This window comes from Sminthopsis crassicaudata, chromosome 2 (genome assembly GCF_048593235.1).
Source record: "Sminthopsis crassicaudata isolate SCR6 chromosome 2, ASM4859323v1, whole genome shotgun sequence".
Taxonomy (NCBI): domain Eukaryota; kingdom Metazoa; phylum Chordata; class Mammalia; order Dasyuromorphia; family Dasyuridae; genus Sminthopsis; species Sminthopsis crassicaudata.
Genome location: NC_133618.1, coordinates 399,505,909 through 399,518,590, shown reverse-complemented (window position 1 = coordinate 399,518,590; position 12,682 = coordinate 399,505,909). Strand labels below are relative to the sequence as shown.

The following is a 12,682-nucleotide window of genomic DNA, read 5'->3' as shown; positions in this document are numbered from 1 at the left end:
AAGACCTGGTAGTAAAGGGAACTGCCAAGGTTCATCTGCAAAGACCTTAGTTGATGGAAGCTCATTTATATTGCTTGTCTTGGGGGGGTTGGGAAACCTGAGCAGATCATCAGAATGGGGGCTGGGACAAGCCTGGGATCTCTTATTGGAATTCAAAGAGGTGCTTTTGACCAGGATTTGTGAATCAAAGACCCTGGCTTTCTGAACTGAAATGCCTCAGCCAGGAGGGGCTGGGAATAATCTGAAAGAAATCACAGATCAATAGGAAATGCAGTTTCTTAAAGGGACCACAATCTGCTTCAAAATCATATCTTTATTGATATAATTTATTAGAAATGAAAATTGGTGTGTACAGTCAGAAGTGGAGATAATAACCATAAGCATAGTCAAAAGTGGCTAGTTAATACTTGCTGTTTATGAACCCAGGAGATAGTTAAAAATAGAAAATATTCTCTGACTGTAAATATGAAGGAGTGGTGGAAAGGGGAGTAAGGATTCAAGTCAAGTGACATTCTTAGACTATTAATAAACATTAATTTAACTTCTGGTTTTTCTAAAATGTTATCTTTGTGCATTAACTAAAAAGGTAATATACTACTAGAAGAATCAAATCATATCGATATTGATATATTTTGTTAAAAATGAAAATCAAAGAAATCAAGCTAAGTGTAAAGGCAATATGCAAGTTCTCAAAGAAATTTTTAAAATAAATTGATTGTATTTGTTACATCATGCAACACAATGGTAACAAGAATTATCTTTTCATTAGTTTTTTTGAGCATCTCACCTTATCAATATTTATGATAAGAGCAAACAAGATAGCGTTCCATGAAGATAATTGTATCTTATAAGGCAATATTCCTTGTGAAAGATGGTTAAGTGCAGAAATTCTCTGAACAATTTTAAAAGGATCTCCATAAGGAGTCAACACATACCTTAATTTTAGATAATTTCAGTATGTCTCATGGAGAAATCACAAAGAAGGAAGGAGAGATGGAAAGAAGGAAGAAAGGAGAGAAGAAATAAAGGAAGGAAGGAGGGAAGGAGGAAAGAAATAAAGGAAAGAAATGAAAAAGGGAAAATATAGTTTGGGATCAAGATATTAAAGAGACCAAAAACTTTTAGACAACTTTTAGAGTTAGAAGGCATCAAACAATATAATTAGAAGTCAGGAAATATCTAATTATCAACATGGAGGTTATTTCAGAATGAGATCTTCTTGTGCAGATAAAACATTAAGTAGTTAGAATAAAGGTCAAAGTAAATATCAAGTTAGAAGGAAAGCTAAAGATGAAAAGACAGTATAACAATTACTAAAAGTCTGAATTGATCTTCTAAAGCAAATTGTTGACTCATAAGGGAGGAAATAAACAAAAACAGAGACATTATCTCTTAATATTTCTTTAAAAGTTTAACAGATGCAAAATAGTCACTATAAAAGGAAGACAAAAGAATAAACTATATAAGAATAAAATAATTTTTAAAAAGCATAAACTGCCTTAGGCATAATAGATATCATTGTTTTAATCACTACTCTCAACTATTTATCAAATGAGATTATATAAACATTAATATATATGTTCCACTTCATATCTATTTGTTGTTCTTGATAAGTAGAGAAACATGGCATCCATGTTTCTAGCTAGCACTGGTATGTATTTGAGCTTATTTGCAAAACATTATTCAGGAGGATGAGGGAAGGTGATTAGTAGTATCACCTCACAAAATAAAATCAGAGAAAATAGGTAGAGACCTTGAGGTGAAATCCAGTGAAATTATTCTGAAGACATTCATAGATTCATTTGAACTTCAATAAATATTTATTAAGCACCCACTGGGCTTAAGTGTTATCAGAAAATGTACTGGGAAAACAAAGATGAAAATAACAATCCCTATCCTTAAGTTGTAATTGACTGGGGGAGGGGAGAGGGGAATGACATATAAAAATAACTACAATATAAATTAGGGAATATTAAGTGCATAAGAACTATCCAACACAGAGGACTGAGAGATTCAAGGAGGAAAAGAACATTTTATTAAAGAAGGACTGGGGGGGGGGTGTGTGGAGAAATAATAATAGCTCTTTGTATTGATATGGTATTGTTAAAGATTAGAAAACAATTCAGAGTCTTCATGGGTGTAATAAATGCACAAAGAAAGTGGTATGAAAAGGAGAAACAGGGAGCAATATAATATGGCCAGAAAACAGAATCTATGAAGGGGAATAAGAGTTTGCCAAAAACTAGCTAATGACCAAGGCAAAATGGATTGCGCAACTGTCACCCAAAAGCCACTGTGTCTAGAGGCTCAAACTTGGAGGAGAGGGGTAAGGAAAGATCAGTTGATCAAAAGAAAATTACTCTGAAAAGGGAAAATATATATTTGAGTGAGAACTGTAGATTTCTAATTCCTGGAGAGTCTGGGAAAGGTTGGGGATCTGGGTATTCAGATAAGTATAACTGTGATATAAGAATCACATGGATAAAACTAGGACAGCAAATAGACATGAAATGGAACAGATCTTACAGTATTCAAAATGATACTTTCATAATGATTAAACTAACATATTTGGTAAAATATACCCATATATTCTGTGAGGAAATGATAGTAATGCTTGTTCTTATTATACTTTTTACAATAAAGTTAGGAAGAATGTCTGGACTAACCAAATTCTTACATGCTGAAGGTGACACAATTTTAGAGGTACTTGGAGATTTAGTTTGAAGATGGTTCAAAGAGAAGATACCCGAAGAATAGGAACAAAAAGATTGAGCTTCTATCAAAAATAAAAAATCAGCAACTACCTTCCAATGTCAATTTTCTCACCTTTATAAAAACTTTATGGAAATGGCCTACACATACATTTATAGTATCCTTGATGAATACAGGAGACAATAACAGGAAAGCTTTTGTAGGTGATTTTTCTACCTTCTTATTTATATACAGCTAATTTAGAGCTATGTAGAGTACAAAATCCTACACCAGCTATTATTCATTGATTTTTAATTAGCATTTAACCCAGGGGAGGAAAATGAAGTCCTGAAGGCACTTTTCTAACAAGGAGTCTCTCTCATATACTACTGTATAATATACAGCCCTCTATTATAGATGCAATCACTTATTTTTGCTCAATGATCCACTGAGAATTAATATCAAAGGAGATATAAAACATACTGACCCCAGCTATTTGCTAATCTAACAGAAGATAACTTGTACAGAATTGCAAACAAAAAAATTTCCTTTTAATGGTAAAGTTCTCAGTTTATTTTTGTTCATGTATAACACTCTATTTTACTAATTTTGCTGAGACAGCCCTGGGATACTACAAAGCGTCTGCAAAATCCATATATTATATTAAAGAATCACACTATCAAAGAATAGGATGGGATTTCAGACACCATTAAGTCAAAATAATAAAAACTAGTCTAACTATCTATATTATAAATGCAGCTAGATAGGGAATATCAAGTTAGCACAAGTATCTCAATCTTGGCCAGGAAATTTACATGGATAAATAGGATTGAATAGAAGAATGTAAATTTGGGTCCCAATTGGGAAACTGCAAAACATTTTCAGTGATCTACAATTGATCAATACTGCTTATTTTTATAGCTTCAATTTTCTCCCAGTCCTGCCATTTCACTGAGACTCATAACTTTGGGAAAATAAAAATTATAAGTCATCCAAAACACAAGGGAAAGACATATAGTAGATACAGGCAGGTCATAATAAATTGCCAATAGTAACTTGTTTATGAAAAGTGATGTAAAAGACATTAAGATCGTTAAGTGAGTAGAAAAGCAAATAGAATAATTTAGAAAGAGTGCTATATGATACACAAAGTGCTAAACATAAAGAATATCTGGGCACAGATGCCACCTCTGACACATGCATTTATACTGGGTCACATATACTTTGCATATAAAGTTTACAATCAAAAAGGATATAGTGCCTACTATGGGTTAGACTGGCGTGGCTAGGTGGCACAGTAAGTACAGTACCAGGTCTAGGGTCAAGAAGATCCAAGTTCAAATGTGACCTCAGACACTTTGTGAGCCTGGGCAAGTCACTTAATCTTGTTTGCCTCAGTTTCCCCATATATAAAATGAGCAAGAGAAAGAAATGATAAACTTCTCTAGTATGTTTGAGAAGAAACCCAAATAGGGTAACAAAGAGTCAAGTTGCGACTGAAATAACTGAACAACAGCAACAATATATCTGCTAAATATATTTGCTAAATACTGGGTTTATATAGAGTAAATCATTTCCTATCTACAAGAAGCTTATATTCTATCACAGGAAATAGCAACTACATATATTAAATATATACATGACCTGACCACCTAAGATGATGGGAAATGCTAAGGACTTGCTTCTGTAAGACAAGAGGGCAGACACAAGCATGAATATTTGAATATTCTGCATTAGATTGCCAACTCTGGAGAAGCCTCTTTCCAAAGGCTGTTTCCACCTTTAAATCTACTTCCAGAAGCATTCAGGGATAAAGGACTCAGCATTCACAGCAGGGATACCATTAAATAATCCAGGGAAAGGCCTGAGAGTCACCTACTTTCCCCTCTCCTTAGATCCTGAGACCCAAAGAAAGGGGTTTGATATTTTGGTCTCCTTTCATTTGTTCTTTTCACTTCTAGGTTCAGGAAACAGAATCTATTGGGAGTTCAAGCCATGGAAACCTTGAAGCCCAGGATTCCAAGCCAGATGTTGCAACCAGCCCAGGAGGGAAACCCTAAGAAACAAGGGGGGGTCCCAAGAAACCAGCTCAGGTGGGGCTTTGGAACTTGTAGGATTAATGCTGTATGTACCTATTCTGTTCCCTTCCTCAGAGACAGAAGTGCTCTGAGGTATGGGGGAAACTATTTGAATGCTTGTTCTTATTATACTTTTTAATGGTATTTTATTTTTCTAAATACATATAAAGATAGTTTTCAACATTCACCTTTGCAAAACCTAGTGTTCCAATTTTTTTCTCCTTCTTCTCCCCCCTCCTCAAGACAACAAGCAATCTGATATAGATTAAATGTGTTGCATTTGTTCTAAACATATTTCCATATTCACCATGCTGAACAAAAAAAAAAAATCAAAAGGGAAAAACATGAGAAAAGAAAAAAACCAAGCAAGCAAACAAGAACAACAAAAAGGTAAAATACTATGTTTAATTCACATCCAGTCTCCACAGTTCTCTCTCCATGGATGGCACTTTCCATCACAAGTCTATTGGAATTTCTTTGAATTGCCTCATCGTTGAAAAGAGCCAAGTCCATCACAGTTGATCATTACATAATCTTGATGTTATTATGTATAATGTTCTGCTCACTTCACTGGGAATCAATCAATTCATGTAAGTCTTTCCAGAGTTTTCTGTTTATCATTTCTTATAAAACAATATCTTGTTATGTTTTTAAATTAATCTAACTGTTAAGCAGTTGAATGGAACTGGGGTACTTGGATCTCTAAATTGGGGAAACACAAACAGTAGAAGAGCTGAAAGATTCCCTCTGGGGAATCCTGGGAGAGGAGGAAAAAAAAGAGAAAGTAATATATTTGGCCTTCAGGCAATGGGGATCAGAATCACTTATACAAATATGTACAAAATACATAAATACTAAGTAATTTGCAGAAGGGAGGCTGTAAAGTCCGGCCTAGCTCCTCTGAAGGGCTCAGAATAAGTCCTTGACCCACGTTGGGCGCCAAAATGTAAAGTCCTGTTGTCTCTCGGTTGTAATCCTTCTCTGGGAGGAGGTTTCTTTTCTGTATTATAATCTTTTCTCTGTGAGCAAGTTTCTCGGGAGGCTTCAGGAGCCTCCAGCCAGAGTGAAGGTAGAATCTCGAATCCTCTTCTTCCTGAATCCTGGCTCTGAATGTCCTCCAGCTCTTGTCCTTCCCCAATCCAGACTGTCTCTTCCAGACTGCCGTCCCAACTCAATGTCCCAGTCTAGACTGTTCTTCAGTCTCAATGTTGCCTTCTTTTATCCTTGAAGAGAATGGGCTTGTGAGAACTCAGGGGCTTGTGGGAAATACTTCAACCAATGAACTTGCTCCTTTTAAAGGTGTAAACTCCTTTAAATATGTAAACTCCTTTTCAGAAGTCTAAAGGTGTAAACTCCTTTTAAAGGTTTGAACTAAAGGTGTGAATTCTGAGCTAGAGAATTTTTAGACAACCTGAGTTATCACCTTGTAATCCTAACAGGAGGCACTAGCAGCTAGAAGGGAATTGGGGGAATGGAATGGTGATAATCATGGTAGGCTTCATACAGAAAATGGCACTTGAGTTTTGAAAGAAGATAAAGATAGAGGCAGAAGTGAGGAAGGATTGATTACATTCTAGGCACGGGGGAACAGATGATATAGAGGCATGGAGAAAAGTAGTAGTCTTATGTGTAAGGAAGATTATCAAACCAGAAGGACTATTTGGCAGGACCCCAGAGTGAGTAAATAGGAAAAATGTCTAAGAAGTATGGAAACATTAATTACAATCTAAGCAGAAGCCACATAATCACACCTGAGGTTGTATAATAGGTGAAAGATGATTAGAGCCTGAACTAGAACAGTGGATATGAGTAGAAAAAACTGGACACATGTAAGAAATGTTGGGAGGGATCAATATGAATCAACAACTTATTGGCATGTGATCTGTGAAGGAGTGTGAAAGGTCAATGATGATTCTGATGTTGATAATCTGGGCCACTGGAAGGCTAGTGCTATCCAAGACAGAAAGTAGGACATAAAAAGAGGCATAGGTTATGGGGGGGATTAATTATACTTTGAATGTGTTTAGTTTAAGATACCCATGAGATATCTAATTTGAAATATCCAAAAGAAAGTTGGTGATTCTGAACAAGAGTTCAAGAAGAGACCCAGATTGATTTGAGTGTATTTGTACAGAGATGATCACTGAATCTATGAGAGATAATGAGGGAATCATGAAAAGTTACTGAGAAAAGAGAAGAGTAAAGGGATCAAGACAAAGTCCAAAACAGTTAGGGAACAGGATATGGATCATAATCCAATGAAAAAGACTGAGGAGCAACAAGAATGTTCTTCAAAATCCAAAGATGAGATCACCCAGGAGGAGAGGGCAGTCTACATGTAAAGTCAAATACTGCAGAAAAGTCATGAGAGATGAGCAGCAAGAAAAGGTGACTAGATATGGCAATTAAGAGACCACTGGTAACTTTGGAGAGGGCAGTTTCAGTTGAGTGATGAAGTGGAAAGTGGAAAGTCAGTTCAGAGGAAGAGAAGTAAACAAACATGGACAGCTTTTTCCAGATATTTGCCTATGAAAGGGAGATGAGATAGAGCATGATAGACTGATATTAAAATCATACAGATTTTCAATTATAAGTGAGGCCTGGGAAAGTTGCATATTTCTCTGAGACTTAGTTTCCTTCTTTGTCAAATGGAGTGCCCACCCTGAAAGTTGTTAAAATATTCCTATAAAATAATCTATTCGAAGCACTTTTTAACTCTAAACTTCAAATTCTATAAAGATGATGTTAAAGCAATAATGAGGGACAGCTAACTTGAATTCCACATGGTACCCCTTTACCACTATATTAAGATCTGGAAATGCCCCCTAACAGTGTAGATCCTCTGTGAAGAGTTTATAGCAAACCATAGACAAGAACTACAAGATGAGAGAAGGTTGTGATCTCTATCATTAGATGGAATACCACATTTTAATAAATCATACTAATATCATAATAAATCATCATAATAAATCAAAGTAAATATGATCTATGAGTAGTTGAGGTCTTTTTATGCACATGTGGCAAGTGTGTATCAGTCTAAGCTAATTTTTTTCTCCTATACCCAACTCTCTTCCCATTCCAGGCTTTCTTCCAGTCACTTTCCAGTTTAGGAGGTAGAGATTAGAAGGATAGATTCAACAATCCCTGTGTGATAGGGATGGCTTTGATAAAGAGAATGATGACTCCAGTGTAGATGGGGTCTTATCTACTTCAGAAGTCAGGGAAGTCTCAGGCTCACAGCATATTTTATGGTATCTGTGGAGTAGAGGGAGGAATCTGCAGGTATAGGGAAATTAGAGGAATCCTTTCCTTAAGAAGCCCTTGCAGAGATGAGAGCACCTTAAACACTAGGTTTCACAGAGCTTTGGCAAACAGCCATAAAACCATCCCTGAAGACAAACCTAGCTAAGAGGAAACCTGGGAGACTCCTGGCTTTAAGCCAGCAAAATAAAGATATCACTGAAGCAGAAGAAAAAAAAAAAAGATAGCCTAGAATTAACTTAAAGAGAAAGTAGAGAAAAAAAGGTTGTTTAAGATGCACTGAAGAGAAAACAAATGAATATATAAGTCAACTAGCATTTATTCAGTATCTACTATGTATGAATCTAAGTGTTAAATTCTGGGGATACAAAAAAGATTAAAGATAGTCCCTTTCCCTCAAGGAGTTTACAATAGACTGAGGAAGAGGAAAAACCTCATATAGGAAATAGTTGATTGGGAAGGTACCAGAATTAAGAGGGACTGGGAAATAATGAAGACTGGAAATGGAGAAGGGGAGGGAGAGCATTCCAGATATGGGGACAGCCAGAGAATATGCCTGAAGGTGAGAAGTGTAATGTTTTGTTCAGGGAACAGTGGGTGCCAGTGTCATTGGACCAAAGACTTTTTATCAGAGAGTAAGGTGTAAGAAGAGTGGAAAGGGCATAGCAGGGGCACTAGTTTAGGAGGTGCTTTGAACACCAAAAAAGGTTTTATCCTTGATTATGGAGGTGAAAGGGATGCTGTGGAGTTTACTGGTTAGAGGGGGGGTGACATAATCAGATCTATATTTTAGGAAGATTACTTTGGCTGCCTAATGGAGGATGAACTGGAGGGGGTAGACTCTGAGGCAGTCAGATCAACCAGCAGGTTCCTACATAGTCCTAGCATGAGGTGATGAACACCTGCACAAGCATGGTGATGGCATTGGAGGAAAGAAAGGGGATTATTGAGAGATGTTACAAAGTTGAAATCAACAGAGTGAGAGGGGATGACTCCTAGATTAGAGCATGAGAGATCAGGAAAATGGTACTGACTTTCTAAGGAAAGGGTGCTTAGGGGGAAAGAGAATGAGTTCTGCTTTGGACATGTTAAGTTTAAGATATGGGGGGCAGCTGGGTGGCTCAGTGGATAGAGCACCAGCCTTGAATTCAGGAGGACCCGAGTTCAAATCTGGTCTCAGACACTTAACACTTCCTAGCTGTGTGACCCTGGGCAAGTCACTTAACCCCAGCCTCAGGGGAAAAAAAAGTTTAAGATATCTATCTATTGGCCATCCAGTTGGAGATGTGAGGATGGAAGTCAGCAGGTTAGGTCTGGATAGGAAGATTTGAGAATCATCAGCATAGAGATGATAACTAAATTCGTGGCAATTGATGAAATCACCAGGTGAAGCATTGTAGTGAAGCATTGTAGAAGGAAAAGAGAAGAGGGCTCTATGTGACACCTTCAGTTGGAGATATGACCTGGATAAAGATCCAGCTAATGAGACTGAGAAGGAACAGGCAGACGGCAGGAGAAAGTTCAGGGGAAAGTAGTGGCCAGAAAACCTAAAAGAGAGGAGAGTATCAAGGAGAAGGTGCTTGGCAGTGTCAAAGGCTGCCAAAAGATCAAGAATGAGAAAAGGCCTTTGGATTGCACTAACTGGGGAGCAAAACTTTTTAGGTTTCAGATGTACCTATTAAAAGAACCAGATCAAGAAGGAGCCAGCACTCCTGCCAAGAAAAAGGGGTAACAGAAAAACAGTGAAGAAGAGTCGCCAGTGGAAGAAAAATGAGATGCAGAGTACTAATATAGAGCTTCAACCCCAGCCTAAGTGGCACAGTGGTTGGAGTCCTAGGTCTGTACCCAGGAAGAATTGTATTCAAATCCCACTTCAGACACTATCTGTATGACTTGGGACAAATCACTTAACATCATATACATTTCCTCAATTATAAAATGAGATAGTAACAACACTTACCTCCTGGGATTATTGTGAGGAGCAAATAAAATAATATTTGTAAAATGCTTGGCCCAGTGCGTGGCACTTAGTAGGTACTACATAAATGTTAGTTGTGTTGATGATGCTGGTGATGATGATGACCACAGTACCAGAAGCATGCCTTTTCCCTTCTCACTAGTGGTCCCTTCTCACTGAGATTACCTTCCATTTACATGTTATATCATTTATGTACAATTTTTAACATATAATCTTTCCCATTAGGAGGGGAGATTTTTAAGGTCAGACACCATTTTTGCTTTTCTTTGCATTGCCAATTCTTAGCACAGAGCCTGGAACACAGTACTTAATAAATTCCTGGTTGACTGATTAAAAGTCGGTACTATTCATGTTTGGAGAGGGAAGATGGCCCCGTGGAAATGATGATGTCTCTTGTCTCTCCAAGGACTTGATTTCACATATCTTTGTTTCTTTCTCTCTTTTTTCCAGCAGGCTGCAGCATGAGCCCAATGAGGTCAAGGTTATGGGGTTAAGCCTCACATCAACTCTGCTCAGTTCTCTAGAACAGACTGTACTTGGATCTGCATCAAGCATCTTGAACATAATCTATGTGATTTGTGGAAAAGGAAGAGAGACTTTTATAAAAAAATTTTTTTAAAAAATCTGTTTGAGGGGAGGGAGGGCAGAAAACAAAGATTCAGAAGAAAGATTCCTTTGAAATATGTGGATATTCTATAGAGAATTTACAGAGAGATCTGGACAAGAATCACATAGAAAGAAAAGCAAAGGAATGCAATCTTTTTAGCACAAAGAACAACTGCACCGGTGAAATAACAGCACAACTAAGGTATAAAGCATATGGCAACTAAAATCTTCTTTGCTGGAACTCCTTTCTCTCCTAAGTGGTCCTCATAGTGTTCTCTGGAGCCAAAAAAACCCATATCTGAGGGTTTTCCCATGTGACAGCCCTTCAGATACCTGCTGATTGCTATCAGGCCCTTCTTAAATCTTCTCTTCACAAAAACCAATGGAGGCTATTGATTGCCAAGGAGTCCAGGAGAGTGCTTGTAACCTAGCAGGTATTTGGAGGGGGGAGGAATATTAATATCTAGTTCTATTTCCCTTCATTGTTTTCACTAGTCCCTTCACACATGGGCTGTAATGGCGATACTAAAATAGACAGACAATGGTATGACCCTGGCTGCCCAGAGGTCCTGGCTCCAATCTGGCTGGGTCCCTGCAACTCGGAATCCTCAAAGAAGCTTTAAAAACATCCCAGGGAGCCAGATGACATGATTATGAGAGCTGTGACTTAACCTAAGGGGATCCATGAAAGAGAGGCAGAGGGGATGTGACAAAGAGTGACAGTGACAGTGAGACACACAGAGACAGAGACATACTCATGGAGAGAGACATGAGGAGAGGGGGAGTAGGAAGGGGCCCAGAATCAGCAGGGGGAAGAGAGAAGGCAGAAGGAGAGAACAGAATAGATCTCAATGGAAATTATGCTTTTGCCAATCAGCCTGACCTGAGACAATCTAAGGTTGGGGTTCAGTTAAGCCAGCATCAATGCCTAACTATATAAGACAAATAGCAATGGTTTCAGTTTGACAAAACCGCCCAGTTACAGACAACCTTCTAATAAGTTTGATTAAGTGGAACTGTGAACCTGGAGCTTACAGACTGGGTTTTTGGCCCCTCCTGTAAGCAGAGGTCTGTCATCTGTCACATTTTATTTCAACTTTTCCCTAAGAGAGATGGTCTTATTCATTTGTGTGTGATTCCCTCCTATTCCCCTCCTTTCCCCCAACAATATTCCCAAATCTGTAGCATATTGAGGAATGTTCTTTGTCTCCAGGCTCACATGCATATTTTTGCACTATAAACACACCTGCCCCTCTATGTGTACAAGAACAAATTAAGGGGTATTAAATGAATTATGCTGAGAGTTATAAAAGGGCAATAAAATGCTTTAAATCTCTCTCCTTTTAATCTTCAGCTAAATCCATAATTAAAGAATACAGTGCATATATTACTCAGGGTACAGATACCCAGGCTCCGTGGAGATGGATTTCTCCTGTCAGACCTGACACCACAGATCCAAACAGGCTGCTTATAAGAAGAACTGCACCCCTGAGGAGGAGGAGGGATCCACGGTCGTGAATTCAAACTACATTGTTATCTAGACCTCCTTATGTTTATGGCTTGTAGAACAGTGATGAGCATTCAGTCCACAAAAAGACAACATGTGTGTTCCCCCCCTCCCCATCATTCCCTCCTCCTGCCTGATTAACTTCATTCACCTTGAAGTCCATCAGGCAATGACAGAAAAATCACATCTCTCTTCCAAAGAACCTTTTTTAGGAGACAATTTCACATTATTTCTGCCAACGAGCCACTTGAGTGCCTGATTTGAAATGAGGGGAGGCATGATTCAATTACTGCAAATCACCATATTTAATGGCTAGCCTTGTGACCCCTGCCAGTGGAGGGGCTGCCCAGAAGAATCTTGTTTGCCATCTAGAAAGCCTGAGTCATGACAGCTTGCTGTGCTGTGTCACTGGCTCTCCCAGGCACGAGCTCTCTACCCCAATTGGTCCTGGCCAAAGCTACAATCCTAATTTGCATTTGCAACAGGAGGGAGATATCCTCTATTTTATGTGAAATATTTTCCCTGAGGATACTGAATGTCATCCTTAAGACACCATGGTCT

At 38.1% G+C, this 12,682-nt stretch overlaps 1 protein-coding gene across 2 annotated transcripts in view; it reads right to left on the bottom strand.

Moving 5' to 3' along the window:
• ADAMTS2 (ADAM metallopeptidase with thrombospondin type 1 motif 2) overlaps nt 1-12,682 on the bottom strand; it is a 445,301-nt gene that overhangs the window by 172,476 nt on the left and 260,143 nt on the right. The window lies entirely within an intron of this gene.